We start from the raw sequence: 19634 nt of genomic DNA on the forward strand, positions 1-19634 counted from the left end.
ACATTAGTTCCACCCCACTTTCCCAGTTATCTCTTTAGTTTTCCTCCCTCTCAACTTGCTTTGCGCTCTTTGCTTCTTGCTCCAGAGCATGGCCCTTTTTTCTTCATCCCATATTTACCACCCACAGTCTCCTTTCTCCTCATTACTTTCTTCACTGCTTTGAACTTAATTTCCAATAGATTGCAAACTCTGACTAATCAATGTAACTATTGTAAAAATGGGCAAGGTTTATCTCTCTAAGACTTCTGTATCTTTAAAGCAAACTTTAAACACCTAGCATCTCAGTACATGCATAAGTTTTTCTGCATGTTCATAAAAACTTCAAGTGTGATAGGGATGCAATAGAACATTAAAAAAAAAAAAAAAAGTGAAAAATCAACCATGGCTGAGAGTTAGAACAGGAACTAGAAATAAACATCCTCATTTTCAACTCTGAGTGAAAGACAAGCTTCAAAATCATTAACTGTCTCCTTTTGCTTACAGCAGGAGGTCACAGCAAATGTCAAACACAAGAGAGCTGTTCAATTAAGGGCAACCTTACAAAATCCAAACTGTTACCAACAGCAGCCCAGACGTCATCGTTGCCCCAACAAAACCACTGTCCGGACAGCCCCTATTACACAAGGCTTCACACTAAAGAGCTGCCAAGCTTTAACCTTCAATGAGGAGAAATCAATTTAGTCACTCAAGAAACTTAACTGCCCTACCAGTGCGCTGGCTTCCTTAGGCATATGTAAAGAAAAAAAGGAAAGCTAACTTTTCCCAGCTCTTTCTATAGCCTAAACCAAAGCCTAAACACATGGAGTACCAGTATAGCAGTTGATCACAGAGCAATAAACAGGAGATGCTATGTCAAGCACTGAACCTAGTAGACAGCAGGTTAGCTAAGCAGGACATCTATCTCTTAAGGATAAAAAAGGCACAAAGCAAAAACAAATAAACAAAGAACCCTGACAAAACCAATGATGAATAAGAATAAAAAGGCAGCATTTTCAATGGGGGGGGGGGGGTTGGAGGAAGTAACTAAACAGGAGTTTTATTTAATGACAATTCTATTGCTACACATTGAATGCTTTAGAAAACATAGCTAATCTGAATTACAACAAATTGTCAAAACAGTTTTAGAATAATTTTTCTGCCATAGAAAAGAAAATATATATATATATTTCCAGACACAGGAGCATTAAAAATACTCAATACTAAACTTCCTCCTCTTATTGTGCGATGATCTGAAGATAAAGGTTTTCTAAAATCCAAGCCTGAACTGTGGCATTATATAAAGTCCTTGGGCCTATGCACATCAGAGGAGGTAGGGTCGCATTGGGAGGAGAAGGTTCTGGCTGAAGAAAGAGTTGTGCATTATCAATGCTGTACCCTGACCACTGTACATACAACATGACCAACTGTGTGCACAGAAATTCCTGCATACATTAGTTTGGGTCTTATCAAAAGAATTTGAGATTAGGTTTGGCTTGGGGAACACAGAGTTAAGAGAAAATAGTTGGTATAGTTAGTCAGAGATCTAGCCTGGTCACTGTATGAAAATGTCATTCTCAGAGAGATAGAGGATACAGATTTCTATGCACACTCACTGCAATTCACACAGTTCACAAGGTCAGAAGGAAAAAATAAATCATATGGGTTTGATATTCATCTCTAACATGCAGAAAGTCAGTTTACCAGAAGTCTAGAAGATGACATCTTAATGCTTGATATTATGCAATACTTTGCCTAATAGTCTGTGCTTTCCCAGTAAGCAAAAGCTACTGCACCGACAGCCTTCCTGAGCTACCAGAGATGTGCAAACGAGCAGCTGGTGATTTCCATGGGCAGTATGCAATGCTCATCTGCAGAACTCCAAACAAGGATTTTGAAGGTATTAGGACAGAGAAAGAACAGGAAATAAAAGCACATTAAGAATGACTGATTTTAAACAGCAGCACAGATATGCAGCACTAAACATGACATTTAAATATTCTGAAAAGCTGACATCACCATACTGCCCAGTACTGCATGCAGGGGCTGAACTTTGCCAAACACGAACAAGCCAAATCCTGCTATTCTTAAAGCTAACAATACTTTTGTTTGAACTCCAGAAGCAGCTGAAAAAGTTGACTCTCGGCTGAGAATAGATCATACTTCAGGGCACAAACATGGGCAAAGACATGCCAAACACCCCTCACACATAAAGATCTGCCACCCTCACACGGTCCCTTGCGATCGGAGCAGCAGGTCGAGGGTTGCGGACCCCGCACTTGGAGTGCTTAGAGGGCTGCGCTTTCGTCCTCAGGGGATCAAAGGAACAGCTTCCGACTCAAACTGCACATTCCTAAAGGATTTAGCTTGGGGTTCTTTTCCTCCAAAAAGCACAGTCATTTTGTTGTTGTAGAAAGCTTCTGACAGTCAAAGCATGCAATACACACACACCACGCACACCCCACACCTCCCCTCATGTTTTTCGGGGGAAAAGCAGTTTCTGCGGTACTCCATGCTTACCAATAAGTAACTTCTAAGTTTGACACATTCCTAAGTTTACTCACAAGCAGAAGACTCGCAGACGGCACAGGCAGGCACAGGGACAGCCAGAGCGGCCGGAGGATGCGGTGCTCCCGAGCCGGCGCTCGGTGCTCCCGCGGCGGCCGCCGGAGCCTCCCCCGCGCCGGGAGCCGCCCGGGCAGCGCTCCCCGCCCGCCCTTCGCCTCCCCGAGCTGCTGACGGCACCGGGAGGCGGCGGCGGGGGCAGCGCCGACCCCCGCCCCGCTCAGCCCCACCTGCCCGCAGGGCGATCGCCCCAAGGTCACCCCCGCCCCTGGGAAAGCGAACTTGGGCACCACTCACTTCGGCGGAGCCGGGATCCGCCGCCGCGGAGAGCCGGGGCGGCGCGGAGCCTCCGCCGGCTGCGGCCGCAGGACGGACTGCGCGCTCGCTCCCTCCCTCGCCGCCGCCTCCTCCTCTCTCTCCCCGACGACTTTCACTTCACCTGCAGGCAGCCCGGCTGCGGCGGGGCGGGCGGCTCCGCAGCCTTCCGCGGGACCGCAGTCACTGCGGCAGCGCCTCCCGCACCACGGCGGAGCCGGACCGGGCCGGGCCGGGCCGCACCGCGCGTCCCTCCGCGGGCCGGGCCGAGTCCTGCCCTGCCGGTGCCCGCAGCCCCCGGGGGGGAAGGCACCAACTGCGGAGCTCCGAGAGCTGTCCCGAGCCCCTCCGCGAGTGCGGAAGCAACGCGACCCTACAACAGGGACCCCCGCCCCGGGATGCTTTCCCCGAGGCGGCTGCTTGCCTGCAGCTGTAGGGTAGGGATTGCCCCCGTGCTGTCAATCACCTCCTCGGTGAGGGGCTATAAATATTTATTAGGCATCCTAATAGCCGCATCTAGCTAAGCGGAGCGTTTTAGTCGTGCTGCTCCTGTGCTTCGAACCTCCCAAACCAGCCCTACACGGACCTCGCTCACGCACTGGCCCGGCTGGCTCCACACCGTGAAGGGCTCTCCTGCCACAGCCGGGTGGAGGGATATGCCAGAGAGGCATCAGCCTGTGCCCCAGCCCCTGAAACCTTCCTCTGTACATTTTAAGCAGAGTGCTGGCTTGAGTGTTTCCATCAGAACAGGGAGGCAACAGTCTTCTTCTATGGGAGCATAGTATTAGCAGTTCTGTTCGGACAGACTGGGCTTTCACACTCTAGTTGGGCTGTGAAAAATATCTTAAGCAAGGATGCACGAGGGGCCCAGAAACAAGAATCTTTGCAGTTATCTCTGTAATCCGATGGAAAATGAGGATGAGAAATTATGGAAACTTTCAACAATTTCATGCATGTTTAAAAAATATCAAACAAAATAAACAAGGTCTCAATATAAAAAGAAATTTATTTGAAGGAAAAATATAAAATACTAAATTAATCTCTTTTTCTTTGTTGTGATCCCTGCCCTCCCCCCATAAAAATGACTCCTGATGCTGCTAGTAGTGCCATTTAATTTTGGTTTCTGCTTTTCTGCACCTCCTATGCCAGTGTAGCTGACACCTCTGTCTGGAAGGTAGACAGCCTGAACTTGGCCTTTTTATCAAAAGGCATGAAGCTTTGCCTGCATAGTGTGCTGGGCAAAAACCAGCAGCTATGAAGTTGAAAAATCCACTTAAACAACAGATAGAGCAGCAACAAAACTTCAATAGTGTATATCCTTCCAAACTTCATGCTTGCTCATATAAATAAGACCCTGTGATTTTAAAGTATGAGGTGATTTAGAGAGGTCTTATTACCAGGACTTTGGTTTCGCTGAGTATGACACTCCTCATGTATGTCTATGGTAAGAGGCAGTATTTGCAGTACAGCAATGCACAAAAGCTGCAGCTGAGCTGAGACTCGGTTGGGCTCTTCACTGACCAAACAGGGAGAGAATGCCTGTCTTGGAGACTTCCAGTCCACACTAAGCAGATAAGCCAGGCCAGTGATGGCAGGGGAAACAGAAGCATAGGAAGGTGAAATAACTTGCCCAAGACCATGCAGGAAGTGTCTCAGGTCCAGCAGCCCATACAACAGTTCCAGTGATGCCAAGCCTTGCTTTAAATGATGCAATGATGGACTGAGCACAGTCCTGAAAAATCAAATGTACAAACTGTGTTTTCAGTAAGACTGGTGTTATGGTGCATTAATTTATTGAGGTTTTCTTCTTCTTCTCACCAGCTCTAAGCACTAGCAGCAGAAGGTATTCAATACAATTTCATGCTGGTGTCCTGAAACCAGGCTATTTCATTTGAGTTCTCCTCTTTCTTGCTAAATATACCAATTTCTTGCTGAATTGCAAAATTAATGAATTCAGATTGGATTTTCTAAGAGTTAGTGCAAATTATTGCCACTCCAGTGAAGATAATTATGAATAGAATAATTTTTGAATGACATTTCATTTTTCACACCAGAAATAAAAGTAAGTACCTTTATGCCCTATATGCCCTTATATAAAATACAATAGTGGTGGCTTAGTGCTTTATCATAATATTAAATAAATTTTTCGAGGTTTGAATTATTCACTTAGAGTATTGCTAAGGACTTGTTTATTATCATTACTTATAAAGCCTCTTGGGCCATAAATTCATACAGTAGAGATGGTGATTAATTCGAACTGGGTAACTGTAAAGGAGACTTCTACAATGTATGAAATCATAATAGTAACAGTATCATTATAATAAACTCAAAAGAGAAAAAATGCCTTTGCATTTAGCAATGTTTCAGATTATTTCATTCCAAAATGTCTGAAATTATCTACCTCAGCATTTTCAAAGGAAGTGATTCAGTCCAGCTGAGACCAAATCTGTATAATTTCTCTCCATAAACATAAGAAGGAAGATGTGAGGGACTGGAAGGAAGATGCTGCCTCGCAAGCACCCATCTAAACACTGTCGTGTGCTGCACAAAGAGGTCTTGCTGCAGATTTCTGCTCTCACCAACACCAGCAGTGAAGGGCTCCAGTCTCACAGGAGGCTCCCTGGGCTTTGCCAAATGGCATGACTGAACATCCCAGAGTGACTTGTACATGGAAAATTACTTCCTCTTGTAGGAAAATCCTAGTGATGTTCTTCAGATTTAGTACAGGACCAAAATCCCTGTCTGTTGGCCTAACAAGCAGGTTAGAGCCCAAAGCCTTTTAAATGTGTATTCATTATTGCAGCAAATAATTTATACCAATGGAGACTGCACTGAAGAAATGCTTGTCTGGGGTAGAATCAAACCCAGTAATAATAAATGTAAGGTGACCTTAAGAAAGCATATTCCAGTCTATTCTTGTGAATTAATTTTTTTAAATTCTTTTGAATTAAAATCTTACATTAAAATACTGCATTTTCTTCTGCAGACAAGTATTTATTTTTTTGTGTACGCCTATTGAAGTAAACAAGTTTTTCCTGCAGACAGAATAAAGGCCTTAGAGATGCTAAAATGTACCCTCTTCTCCATTCAGTGGGATTTTTCAAAAGAAATCCAATTTCAATATTGTCCTTCTGTAAAGTTAATTATTTGATATCTGTTAGCTGTTCTATACAGCTCCTGTAATGCACAAACAGGAAGATACCCAAATGCAGCCATTCATGAGCGGAATGCAGTAAGCAAAGAGTTGAGTCACATGGAAATATTCTATTATAGGATGAAGATTTACTTTGGTATTCACAATAGAGTTCTTGTGCAGGTGTGTTGTGATTCTCCAACCCTTTTACAAGAAAGCTCTAATTGTTGATTGCACCATGAGAAATTAAGGGAATTTTTGTAGATGTGATATCCATAAAACATCTGCATTCACTGATTTTATTGCTCTATTGTTTTCCTGAGACAATCATGAGAGGTTGCTTTAAGTTACCATTACAGCTAAAACTTATTGGCCTAAGTACAACCTGCCTAAATAATCCCTTTTGTTTTCCAAGAGTCAAGTAGGGATGAGGACTATTAAAACAAAACAAAATGAAACAAACAACACTAATACCACCCCCTAAAAAAAAAAAAAAAAAGAAAAAAACACCACTGAACAAACCAACCCAAACTTCCCCAAAGTTTTATCACCTTTTAAAAAGAGCAGAAAAGTCTGACACTGTATTTTCATTCCTTCTTTCACTTGCATTTCACCATCTGTTTTTCTACAAAGGAATGTCTAACTTTTCTGAATGGGGACTAAATACATTCTCTTGATCTCTGGGTCTGTGCAGTGACTTTCACACTGGGCAACAAAGTATTTCTAGAACCTGGATTGATTAAATATAGGATTGCACTGCTGCAGAATCACAGAGGGAAGGCACAGTTCCCAGCAGCAGAGACACTGCAACAGAACAAACCTCTGGGGAGGCTCTGAACTTGCAGTTTGGCTCCTGAGCCAAATTCATCCCCTTTGCAGCACAACCTGGCAACCACCTCAATGGGGAATTCATTTAGCTTTTTGCATTTTCTGTTGCTAGAGCATGCACTTCTTTTCATCACTTTCTTATGGAATGATCTTTATTAATATTTTCTTCGGTTTAATTCAGCTCTCCAAGCAGGGAGCTCTGCAGAAAAAAAAAAAAAAAAAAGTCCTTCAGAACTTTCTGCATTTGGAAAAAAAAGTATACTCCAAGACACAATCTCATCATGGCAACATTTTCCCCTGTTTTGGAGCACACAATATTCCTTTGAACTTCAACCAACAGGGGAAAAGGAGGATTTTAGAAAAATTAGGAAAATACACAAAAAACCATTTATGTTTATCAAAGATCACCACAGGGTTTTGCAACAGTATGTAGCAGAGCACTCATCCAATTTCAACAATGTTCTAAAGCAAGAGAGAGGTATCAAAAATAATTCAATTCTTATGAAAAACAGCTGGCTTCAGTGTCCACACCCAGGACAAGACAGGCAGGATCCAGCTATGTCCTCTCCAGTGCAGCAGCTTTTCCCATGGTGGCTTTTCCCTGAGTTAGGAGTTGTTCTGGAACGTTGGCATTTTCCAGGAACCACTGGGAAACACAAGGTCAAGTTTGTGGCAGATGGCCAAGTCTGTCCTACACGTAAGCTGCATGGACACAGGGAGAGTCCGGGCTTGGAGGGGTCCAGCATCATTACCAACAGTACCTCTGATGTGGGTGTTTGCCACACTCCTGGCTCTGCCTTCTGGACCTAATTCCAAACTTGCATTTTCCTCTGTTTCTATTAGAAAAAGCCCCCAAATAAATATTTCATTTCAAGGTCAAGTGGCATTCTTGGATCCCTCAAAGAACTGAAACTTATTTTTGCCTTTCCTCACCCCCTTGTTTTAGCCAAAAGAGGACTGATTTACTCTTCACTTTGGCACTGCAGTAGAAATCGGCACTATTCTGCCCGTCCCAGCAATTCAGTTTCCCTCACTTTACAGCTTAATTTAATTTAATTTATTTTCTATGCACTGCTAAAGAACACCGGATTTCTGATGCTACATGACCTTCAAATCATCTAGTTTTGAATAAAATATATTGAAGAAAATATTAGAAAATAAAAGTCCACAGATAAGTGAAATTTTAGGTTTGAATTATCTGCTAGACTATTTCCATCAAAATTACATTAAAATGCTGAAAGTTACAACATTTCAAGAAAATTGAAGTGAACAATGACATTAGTGTTATTAGGAAGGCAACACAAATATTCTCCCAGCTAAGTCAGGTGTTCCCCTCCTCACTTCAGTAGAAGTTCATTTGTAGATGAGAGAAGAGTAATAAGAGGAATATGTTGGAAAATAAACAATATTTTTTCTGGTAGAATATTGAAGTCTGCTAGTTGTCAGTCTCCCTGGGGAAAGTCAGAGGATGGGGACGACAAATGCTGTATCCTTGCCTTCCCTAGCAGCTGTTGGCATAAAAATATCTAGATGCTGCTGAAGCATTGCCAGTCATGGTTTTGCAGCAGGAATTGACCAGGAACTGCTCTGCAGTGTAAGAAAGATGCCACAGTGAAAGGACTGTGTGTGTGTACACGTTTGGTTTACATGCCTGCTATTTATATGCCTGTTGTCAAGGAAGGGCAGACAGCTAAACTCTCAATATAAAACCAAGTTTTGGAAAGCAATACAAAAAAAGGAAGCTCACTCTCTCTTCACCTGTATGATAAGGACTAAGAGAAGTTCCTGAAACACCAACATGAATCTATATTTACACTGTCAGATTTCCTCCTGGAAAACCATATATTTCAGACATTATGGGGTTTTAACTATGTGTGGCTTTTGGTAGGCAGTTAAAATCCCTTTTAACTATTCTATTTGTAATGGTTTGTTTTTAGAGGTGATGAAAAAATATGTAGATAGTTCTCAGCACAATCTGAAACCTATTAGAGCCTAATAATGTTGTAATAATGCCCCTACAGAGATCTCACAGATGATGCCTCTGTTAGAAAAACTTCGGGCTGGGGATAAAACAATCTTCTTGCAAGGAGAAGCTAAGACAATCTGAAGTCCCCAGTTTTGGAAACTGGGAGGATACAACCAAGGTATTAAAATCATGGATAATACAGAGATGAAATAGAAGAAATCATTATTTACTCTTCCTCATAATTCAAGATCTATAATCCACCAGTTGAAATTATCCAACTTCAACTTTAAAGTAAAGAAGTAGGTCTAAGTAAGACAATATGTGACTCAGCCTGAAATACAAATGTTTTCAAAAATCATTTAGGTTTTTTACAACCAGCATCCAAGGAGAGCTGTTGAGTATAGTGAGCTGTATGCAGTATTGGCATAGAAGTCCCTAAACTGACATAAATGTGTTGCTTACACTTATTTTTGCTTATAATTACTTTCCCATCTGTAAATATTTTCCCCACAGTGATCTGCCACTGGTGACCATTAGAGAAAGTGTACTGAGTCAGGTGGGCCTTTTCTCTCACCCAATTTCATTACTCTTACCTCATGATTAAGCAGTTCCCATCAAAAGAGAAGCATTTGTGATAAAATGCTAAAACCAATGATGTCTTTTTTGACTTATGGAAGCCTATGACAAATACATCAAACATAAAATGATGTGCTTATATATTTATTTCTAGATTTATAGAGTATTCTGTTTTATATTTTGAGTAACTGAGACAATGCTCTGAGTTTGAAGATGGAGCACCATCATGAAAACAGGAAATCATTATATCAACGTTTGGAGCTCAGCTCCCAAAAAAGAAGCTCTTGTAAAAGTGGCTAATGGTACAAGATTCATTTTATATACTCAATGATTTACTACTGATCAACCTCTCGGAACAGTTTATGACAATACCCATTTGCTTTATAGGGATTGTTATTTCCAAAAGGCTAACAAGAACACAATGTATGTCAAGACTGCACATGTGATTACTATAGAAATAATGTACAAAAACTCTGTTTCTACATAATTCATACACTAAGCCAAGATGACATGCTGTCTTTTGAATGGTGACAGTGGTGACATGATTCAAAGCTAAAAATTGTACATTCAGCCTCCATAACAAGTAGTAAGACGTTGAAGGTTCTTTAGCAGAAAATGCTAAAGATAAATGCTCAAATTGCATTTGTGCCTGGAGCTAAAGGAGAAACACTACATGACAGGGCTTGCACTTTAATATCTATACTGTATTATATTGGTCTGCAGTTTTTTACTGGTTCCTAGAGTTTTTGTTCCACAGAAATCACTAAATGCTAGATTCAGTGATGCCTGAAAAGCTGCACAGGTGTGTTTGGTTACCAGCACACCATTTGAAATCAGAAGGCAGGTACCAATTCAGCTATAAGCTTGCAACAAAAGCTGTATTTTCTATCATTCTAAAATTCACTACATGATAACAATTTCGTCAGGACTCAGATGAAACCATTTTTTCTGCTGAAAGGCACAGCATCACCGTGTGGCCAAGGGAATGGGAAGAAACCTTTCCCCACTACCAGAAATTCCAGCAGTTGCCTGTGCCCAGCTGCCTTGAAGTGGCTCCCATATCAACTGTCAAACTAATTTATTTTGACAAGACTGGAAAGGCTTTAGTCTTTTGGATAGGCTACCTTCACACACATGGTTTTGTGGGTATGCTGTGTACATGTCATGCTCTTATGGAACCATACAGATGACTGAGTTTCTCAAGGCAAACTCTGATGACAGAGAAGCTGCTCTTTTTTTTCTGCCTTTTAAGCCTCACCCTATTTATTTGGGAACACAAAAGTTGCTATGGATAAAAAAAAATACTACTGTGACCTAGATAGGTATCCTTTAAGCACCAGTGGTCTCAGCTGAAAATCACAATGAGGTAGTGAGTGCTGGTACTATTGAAATGTTGTTCAGTCTTCCCAGAGGCATCTAATGCAGATTCTGGTTTTTGCCACACCTCATAATTCTATTTCCTCCCCCCCTCCCCTTGCGGCCAATAGGCTAAGATGGAAGATCTAAGACGAAGATAAAGCCATTTGAAAAGAGTAGTTTCTTTGGTAAACAGGAAAGTGCTGTTGTTACTCAGTGGTTTTAAGAGTGGTTTTAACTGACTTGTAATTTTAATATTCCATTAGCAAGAAGTTTTTGGAGGCCCAATTTTCTTGTTAGGTAAGTAGCATTTATAGACCATACCAGAATTGTATGAAAGAATGCTGCACAGAAGGAAATAAGAACAGCAAATGGAAAGTACTGAATTAATATTTTATTGCAGGCAAATAAGACTTTTTTAAAATGATACCATCCAGACAAGCACCCTTCTCAGTCTGAAAATGTGATGTCGCTTTTCATGTATCTTTTGTAGCGGCTGACTTGAGCTGTACAGTCTTTACTATTAGATGCCAAAAAGAAACCAAAATAATCTGAGGTCAAATGAATAATCAGGGAAGAAAGGATATGTGAAAACAATTTCTAAATTATCTGCCTTACTCTGAGGTTACAGCCAGCCTGTACTATTTTGATTATGCTCAAGGACTTGGAAAGCAAGAAGCAAAGAGCATGGTGAACCACAGAAAATGAAGGGGAGAGGCACAGCAAGTGCTCCTGTCCTCGAGGAGCAGGATGAAATTCACTGTTACGTGCATCAATCGTTCTTTGCTGCAGGGCTTTCAGAGGGTCACTACACAGCTTAATGCAAAGGAGGGAGATGTAACTGTTTGTCTGCTTTGTTATGTTCTGTTGGCTTATGGAGTGATCCACAAAGGGTAATATTCACTGCACTGCCCCACTGCTTTGATAGCAAACTCACCTTGTCTATGGTAGCACTCTGCTGTTCAAAATTCTCTCCAAACACAAACTGATATTCATTGCCATACCACACATGGCAAATTCTGTCAAACATTCTTGTGGAACTACTACAAATTGTAGAAGTATTAGATTCCTTCTGAGTTTTGGAACCTGATAAATTTAACTGCATTCTATCACAGATCTATCTATCAAAGATCTGCTACATATTCTGAAAATACATGTCAGTAAGGCAAGCTCCTGTTCCAAGCATAGAGTCCCTTCACACTCAGGTCTGGAAGTCATCACTCACATCATGACTAAGCCGGACTTTTTCAGCACAAACCTTTATACATACAGACAGCTTTTGTTCAAGGTATGAGGCAGGTGGGAGGGAGAGAGGCAATGGTTATATCCCTGTGATAACTGCTATCAAAATGATCTGTGCCTAATAGATAACACTGGTGTCAAAGCCTCAATACCAAATTGCTGCAGGTGAAAGGACAGCTTCAGTTTTTCATTACTGTCATCACACATTCTGGTAGAAATTAAAGCCCTGGCCATCCTTGTGCCACTGGGGGCAGAGGGAGCAGGGAGGTTATTCCTATGCTGAGGGACACACAGCTGAGTGAAATCCAGCCTGTATAGGTCAGAAACAGCACGAGCAAGAGGAAAATGACCCTATACCTTATGAGCACTCAAACAGGGAGAGTTCCCAAAACCTGAGCCTTCCCTGCTGAACATTCTATTTCAGCCAGCCTTACCTGGGTCTGCCATGCAATTCCCTCACAGCTGCAAGGACTCCAAATTGCCTGCAGGAAGACCTATAACTGCATATTCAATATTTCTTTCTGTTTAAAAGGAGCAAAACAACAGTAAGAACTCAAAAATTTGTATATTTTTACTGCACTTAGCTCTGAAAATCAAGAACAGAAAAGCACAGAAAATAACAAATTCTTTACTCTCACAGAATAATTTGGGAAATTATACACATATTAATGTTTTGCTTTCATTTTAACTCAAATAGACAAGCTGCTGTATTTTGTGGATTTCTTGTTCCTTTTGTTCACTTGTTCTCTATCCTTACTTTGCAGTTTATTTAACATCTACTAATATAGCATAGGTTTAGGTTTTTTATCTTCTATGGCTTCATATACTAAACCAACCAGGAAAAATAAATATTGTCTTACTCTAAACTTCATGTCTCTTCAGCTTTCTTTGTTAAGCATGCATCTAATTTCTTCATTTATTGTAGAGGTTCATGCATATTTTAAAATATGGAATTTAAAGCTTTTAAGAAATTATTTAGACAAAATTCATTTTAAGACAATATTCAGCAATATTTGGAGATGCTAGAAATGGAAGTTGAGAATACCACATTAAAAATAAAGATTATTTATTCCAACCCAAAGTTAATTTAAAATGCTGATTTTTTTTTTCCTAATACATCAACAAAACAGCTAATTACTGCTGTTTATCCAGGTGTCTGAATGTTGATTGTTCACTTAGGGTAGGGAGGCCAATCATCATTTGACTCCAGATCTTCCAGGATTCTGTAAGTACCTGAAACCTCATTTGTTGTTTGACTGCCTCTGGTTTCAGTCACATTTTTTCCATTATACCAGGCAATGTTATGCATGTTGGTATTTTTCCTATGATGGGAAATGTCCCTTTCATGATAAATGTGCAGTTTATTTCACAGGTTTTGCAAAGCAACTCTCAGGCAGTAAAGCCTCAGTAACCCTTCTGACTTGGAAAGTATCTGAGCCAATTATGTAAAAGCTGAATGTCTTTGCCAACTCCGTTACCCATCCAGCTCTTTCTGTAAACAGATTATCCAATTTTATACAGTTTCTGCACTGGCCACTTTTGGATCTGAGCTCACAGAGTGAAATTCAGGAATTTTATTCTCTTTCCAGCCACATAAAAATGTTAATATCTTGAGAATATATCACACAAACAATAAAAAAGATTTTATGAGGATGGTGCTAAGATGAATAGCACCCCTGAGATGTGTTGGTGTTTATTAATAATAGGCTCATTTTAAGCACTGAATATATTTTTGTGTGACATAAAGTGTCCTAGCAGAAGGCTGCTGCCATGCAGAGCAGCCCACACCTGGCAGCCTGTTGTCAGAGCAGGTGAAAAAATGGATCGGGCTGGTTAGATAAGGCTGCTCTCCAGACCCATCAGGAGACACACCTATTCAGTGCTTCCAATTTATTTGCAGGTTCTTTTAGCTTAGTCCATTAATTCCAATGTGGATTAACATTTGACTGAATTTGTACATAAGGCAGCCTCATTTTTTGAAGTGCCCAGCACCCAAAACATTACTTGAAATCAATGGGTTATGGGAGTGCACTAAGTACCTCTGAAAATTAAGTTCAAAATTAACTGTAGTTTGAGCATCCTTTTAATGAAATCAATGACTGTAGTTTTATTGATGTTATTTGGTATAAATCAAGCTCCCTATCAGGATTATACCCAGTATTTTAAAAAATGAACTTTCCATCTCTTTTAAAGATGCTCTGCAATACATTCCTATACCTTACCATGTAGTGCCTCTATCACAAGGAGATGTTTTGAAATTTTCTACATTAAAGGTAGTGTGTACAACAAGCTGTTTCTGTTTATTTCTCCAAAGAGATAGTAAAGCTTCTTTTAATAAGAAACTACTGCATATTAATAGTGTCCAGTGGTGTTGCTTTGAGACCTATTGTCCTTTAAAAAATAGGAGGGGTACATTTAAAAGGTCTTCAAGAACTATCAAAAACTTTGGTGAGAAATAGATGTGAGACACATTGACACCATCTTATACGAAACCCACCACAAGACATGCATGTATTTCAGTTGCTGCTTAGCCCTTATTCACCTGCTTGCACCAGCCCCAGCAGCAAAAGGTGATAGATAATTTAAAGGAGTTTAAAGGAGTTGTCTTGCATTCCTCCTGAGCTGCATTCTTCAGGAGCAAAGCATGAAATTTAATCCTTGGATATGGAAAGGACATATTTCTAGTAGTGTCATAGAACTTCATATTTACAGAATCACAGAATCAATCCACAGTCTAGAAAAGACCTCTGAAATAATCAGGTCCAACCTCTGACCAAACATCACCATGTCAACCGGGCCATGCCATGTCCACTCTTTCCTTAAACACCCCTAGGGACATTGACTCTGCCACTGCCTTGGTCAGTCCATTCCAACATTTAATCAGCCTTTTTGTGAATTCCTCCTAATGTCCAACCAGTCATGTGAATTTTATGTGAAAAAAAAAAAGTTAAAATCCAGTTGTGATAATGCAAATTTCTGGAATTTCGGTCTCATATATTCAGTAATTCAAAAGACATCAATGAATACAAGGTTTAGCACATTTATTTGGGGCTTAAAATAATCACAACAAATCTCTATCTAATTCATTCTTCCAGAGAATTAGGCTGTCCTTTACATCTGAGCAGAGCAGGACAGACACTATGATTGTTCAAGAAGAATTTGGAATCTCAGGTTTAGGACCAAACAGCTCCATTTTTAGATGATCTCTTAAGCTTCTGTTAGACTTGGTTATCCAACAGTCCTTAAAAAACAAAACAAAAAAAAAAAAAAACAAAAAAAAAAAAACCATACCAGTGGAAAATTCCTAGTGAACTACTGTGCTCCTGGATTCTCTCATGTCCCCAGCAAAAGCTTATTTTTCCTGGTACTGGAAGTGCTCATTGCAGCAATGTGCACTTATTTATGGCTTGGGACTGGTCTGAACAAGGAGGAAATTCTATTTAGCTCAAGGTGATGCCTTATTAAGTGCTGAGAAAATGTTACACGTTCACAGCTTGTCTGTTGGGTGTTTTCCACAGGAAGCTCACTCATGGCTATTTAGGCATGGTGTGAAGTTGCATAGTGTGTCATCTATTTGTATGACCATGTAGATCATTTCTGCAGCCCCTGTGCTGACACACGTGCTGCCTGGGGTAGACAAGCAAAAAGTCTCCTCCTTCCCACAGAGTACCATGGAAACCACTCAGAACAAGTAAGACGCAACATCTTTTTGCCTCTTTTCATGGCCCTGTGAGATTCTTTTCCTGCCTTTTGCCCTTCTTCCTCCCTCAAAATGAGCCAACATCTCCCATCTCCCCCCAGAAAACCCAATTCCACGCCCAAAAGCCTCCAAAAGCAAAAACACCCAACCCTCCAAAAAAGTCCCAGACTATCATCTCCTAGCAGGAGTAGAACAGTTGATTGAATAGGTCACCCTCCTTCTCATTTGCAGTTTTCTCTTTTTTCCCCTTTATTTCCCCATTTTAGGTTATCTTTAGTTTAATTAAAGTTAATTCAAGAATTTAAATTAGTCCAATTATATTTTTTCCTCATTTCAAAGGATAGCTTTAATTCTAGAAGCGAGAAAAATCAGAAAATGAGGCATGTGTGGCCGCTCTTTTTCCCAGAGAAAGCAAGTACATCTTCTTGTTATGGATCTATACATTAAGACACATTCACTTTAATTTGTCTCCTTAGACTGTAAGAATATTTTATACAAGGTAATTCAGACATCTTTATGTAACACAAGAGTCTGGGTAACGTTAACATTGAAGCAGTGATGACAGAACATACACTCGTCTGCATTTTGATTTTCATAGATACCTACTCTGTAAATATTCAGACTCTTCAAGTTGGAAGAATGTTATTACCTGTATTTAAGGATTGGATCTTTCACTTGTCTTCAGTTTGGGGAAAAGGGAAAAGTAAAATCACTGGTAACTTCCTGGTTTCAAGAGAGATGAATCAGACATTGTCCTAGCACATTCCCATGTGGCCACCAAAAAAGCACAGGCACAAAGGAGAAACACATATCACCTTTCTTCTGTTGGCAGCTGAAATCTTCATTTCTGAATAACATGGGGGGAAAATCTCTGTCTTGAGTAATACTCAGCGATGTCTTTGTTGTGTGGATTAGTCATGCAAAACACATACAGCACAAAAGCATTGGTGCACTGGGAAAACTGAATTTCTGTGAAAAGAAAGCTCAGGTTAGAGTTCACAATGTACAACAGTTTCATGGGAGAATGAACAGTGCAGATATCTGAGAAACAACTGGAGTGTAAGGTACGCTTTAGAAATATCTATCTTGACATTGCTGGAGTAAGATGATCAGCAGCCCTGTTTCTGGCTGATTCTTTGCAGGATTTCAATGAGAATAGCCATGCAAGTCCCTGTCTTTTTGGTTCTAAAGGCAGCTTATCTATTTACTGCAGCTGAAAGCTCTGATTTAGAGGTGTCGTGCCTTTCTGCCTTCTGGGTTTTCTTGTGGTATCTCAGGGCTCATTCTCACACAGACTTGCTTCACCACGTGGTGGCCTAATATCGAGCATTTCAATAAAAACAATCCTTTACCCCAACATTACACCATAGAAAATATCTCAATATTAAAGAGCTTGAACTCTGTTGTATTTATCAGCGTATTTTCTGGTTCATAATATAAAATTAGATTTTTGAAAGAGCTCCCTGTCTACAGCATCTTTCTTCTCCATCCAAATCCCTCCCCCTCCACAGACTCTTACGTGTTTCACATAAGACAAGCCATGAAATAATTAACAACATTAACAATTTACTGAATAACTTTGTGCTTCTTCATGTAAAGCTAGCTGACTCACTTTTATGTGACTAAAAACTAAATAGGAAGAATATAACATGTTAAAAACTCAACACACTTCAAACAAGATCAAATAATGCAGCTCTACTTTCAGTGGCCATCCTTTGTAGACTCTCTACAGAGAAACTTGTTGGTTATATAATCTGTCAACGAGATGTTTGCTTTTTTCCATAAATTTAATTAGGTTTTGATAGATTCATCAGTTTTCATCTAAATTATTTTTGGTGAATTCTAATTGGCTCCTGCTGTGGCTTGGCAGCCACATAACTGATCATATGCCTATTTAATCCACTCATGGGATATTTAACAAATTGTTAGCTATTTCACTGTGCACTGAAGTGTAGCTCTACCAATTCTTTTTTCCTGTCACACTACTGGGGCTATTATGACAGTCCATTATGTGATTTATTTTGTGAAATAAATGTGAAGTGCTGCAAAAACAACAATACATCATCATCATCTTTACCCAAAATAAAGTAAGGTCAAGAGATATATCTCTGTTCTTATACATGCAAAACACTAATACCTTTTTTCCAATCTGTGGACAGTAGTTCACTTTTTGTGACATAAATGCTATAAGTAAGACATATTGCAGTGATATAGTTATGTGATAATTCATTTTATCCTTCTAAAATAAGTACTTAATTGGTTAAGAGGAAAAGGAATAGGCCTATTAATCAGATGTTTGGGCTTGTCTACCTGGGGAAATAGGCTGGAATAGTTATTGCGTACTAACTCTTCAGGAGGACATTCTTAATCCATAGTGAAATTGTGCCTGTGTGTTTAGCTTAACCCATGCTGGGAACGACTATAGACTGATTGTTACACTTAGAATTCACCCTCTGCTTTTATTCTGCAACAACTCCCCCATACAGAGAATTTTTTAAATGAAAATAATGTAATGAGTTCAGAAAAATAGCTGTAAAACCTAAAGTTCATCTTTTATGCAGTAAAATTGTTGTTCTCCTGCCAGGGATGCAGCTTGCTAGGTAGGACTAGAGATTATTTGGAATGTGGAAAGATGTTTCAAATAGAAGTGCCTAAGGTACAGGTCCCTCTTTTTCCCCAAATGCCCAAATCGTTTATCTTAGGTGGTGTTGATTCTTCTCTTTTCTAGTTGCTTGGGTTGTTGTGGGGGGAGGGGTTGTTTAGTTTTGTTTTGGTTTTGTTGTTTTGATTTTTTCTACAGAACGTAGAGAAGAATACGCATGGTGCTCTGGAATTTATGGTACTTGCTTCTGTTTTTCCAGTAGAAGGCGAGCTGCTTGTGTGCTTGGTCTGCAGAACAGTCCTGCAATACTTCAGCTCTCAACTGGAGACGTGACACTCACTCTTCCTTCAGCTAGCACAGAGACCTAATCAGTGAAGCAATGGTTTCTGGTCAGACCTGTCAGTGTGCAACTTTGGTTCTCGTTCACGAAAATAAATCAGGGTAATGATGCCTGTAAGATGGTGTGAAATTTTGAAAGACAAACATGATAGATGAAATCATACTAAATCACCTTCTCAGTAGATATATCAAGTTTTCTCAAAATGTGGCAATTTCTGTGTGACATAATTCACATATCAGACTTGAGAAATCCATAACTCAGATATCAGAAAACTAGACAGAGCTGTCAATATGCTAGTCCAACAAACAACATAAAGTATTGTTAAATAATTGTTTGCTATAATTCACATGCCATCAGAGACATACAGCAGATCTCGTATATCCATGTTTTCTTAACAGACTGTAGTAGGTGAATACACAAGTGCAGTAAAGCACTGTCAAACCACACCATTAGGGATGACAGACCCCAGCGGATTAAGTCATGATGGTAAGGTCAGTGGGATGTGAAACTTGGCTAATGATGTCATGCCCTTGTCAGCTTGCATTGCCTAAACACGTTAAGGTTTACCAGCAAGCCCTATGGCTTAGTGAGCACTGCTAAAGGGAATTTCAACCTGAAATAGGTCAACGTGAGCAGAGTACAAATACTCGTGCTGTAAAGACTCTCTTTGAAAGCCTGGCACTGCTAAAGCCAACAGGAGCTTGGCCAGTGACCTCCGTGAGGCCAGGATTTTGCCCTTTGGCTTCTGTGGATATGACATTCAATTAAATCCCTTTGCTTCTGTTCTGTAGATTGGGTTTCATCACATGTCATAGGACATTTGTAGATTGCAAGCTGTGTAGCAGGGAACAGCATCTCATTAAAGATTTGTACAGATACAAGATAATTGGGACTCCAATCTTTCCAGGCCACCTCACACATGCTGAAGAGCAAAGCAATAAAAGAAAGCCCATCTGCAGTGCAAGAATGATCCGGCTGTAGGAATTAGCTAACTTTTATCATCTGAAAGAGTGCCCAGGATGCTCTGTGCAGCTC

General features: G+C 40.2%; 1 protein-coding gene across 5 annotated transcripts in view; it reads right to left on the bottom strand.

Moving 5' to 3' along the window:
- The window catches only part of KIAA1217 (KIAA1217 ortholog), a 355093-nt gene extending 351690 nt beyond the window's left edge, over positions 1-3403 (bottom strand). For 2 of the 5 annotated variants that reach the window (XM_072925437.1, XM_072925430.1), the window contains exon 1: positions 2541-2781. The gene's annotated coding sequence lies outside the window, so the exon portion shown is untranslated. Of the gene's footprint in view, positions 1-2496; positions 2782-2838 lie in introns of those variants that run through there. The other 3 variants (XM_072925432.1, XM_072925429.1, XM_072925431.1) reach the window with 3 other exon arrangements.
- Between the last annotated feature and the right edge of the window lie 16231 nt (positions 3404-19634).

The sequence above is a fragment of the Taeniopygia guttata genome, chromosome 2 (genome assembly GCF_048771995.1).
Source record: "Taeniopygia guttata chromosome 2, bTaeGut7.mat, whole genome shotgun sequence".
NCBI classification, from domain to species: Eukaryota; Metazoa; Chordata; class Aves; order Passeriformes; family Estrildidae; genus Taeniopygia; species Taeniopygia guttata.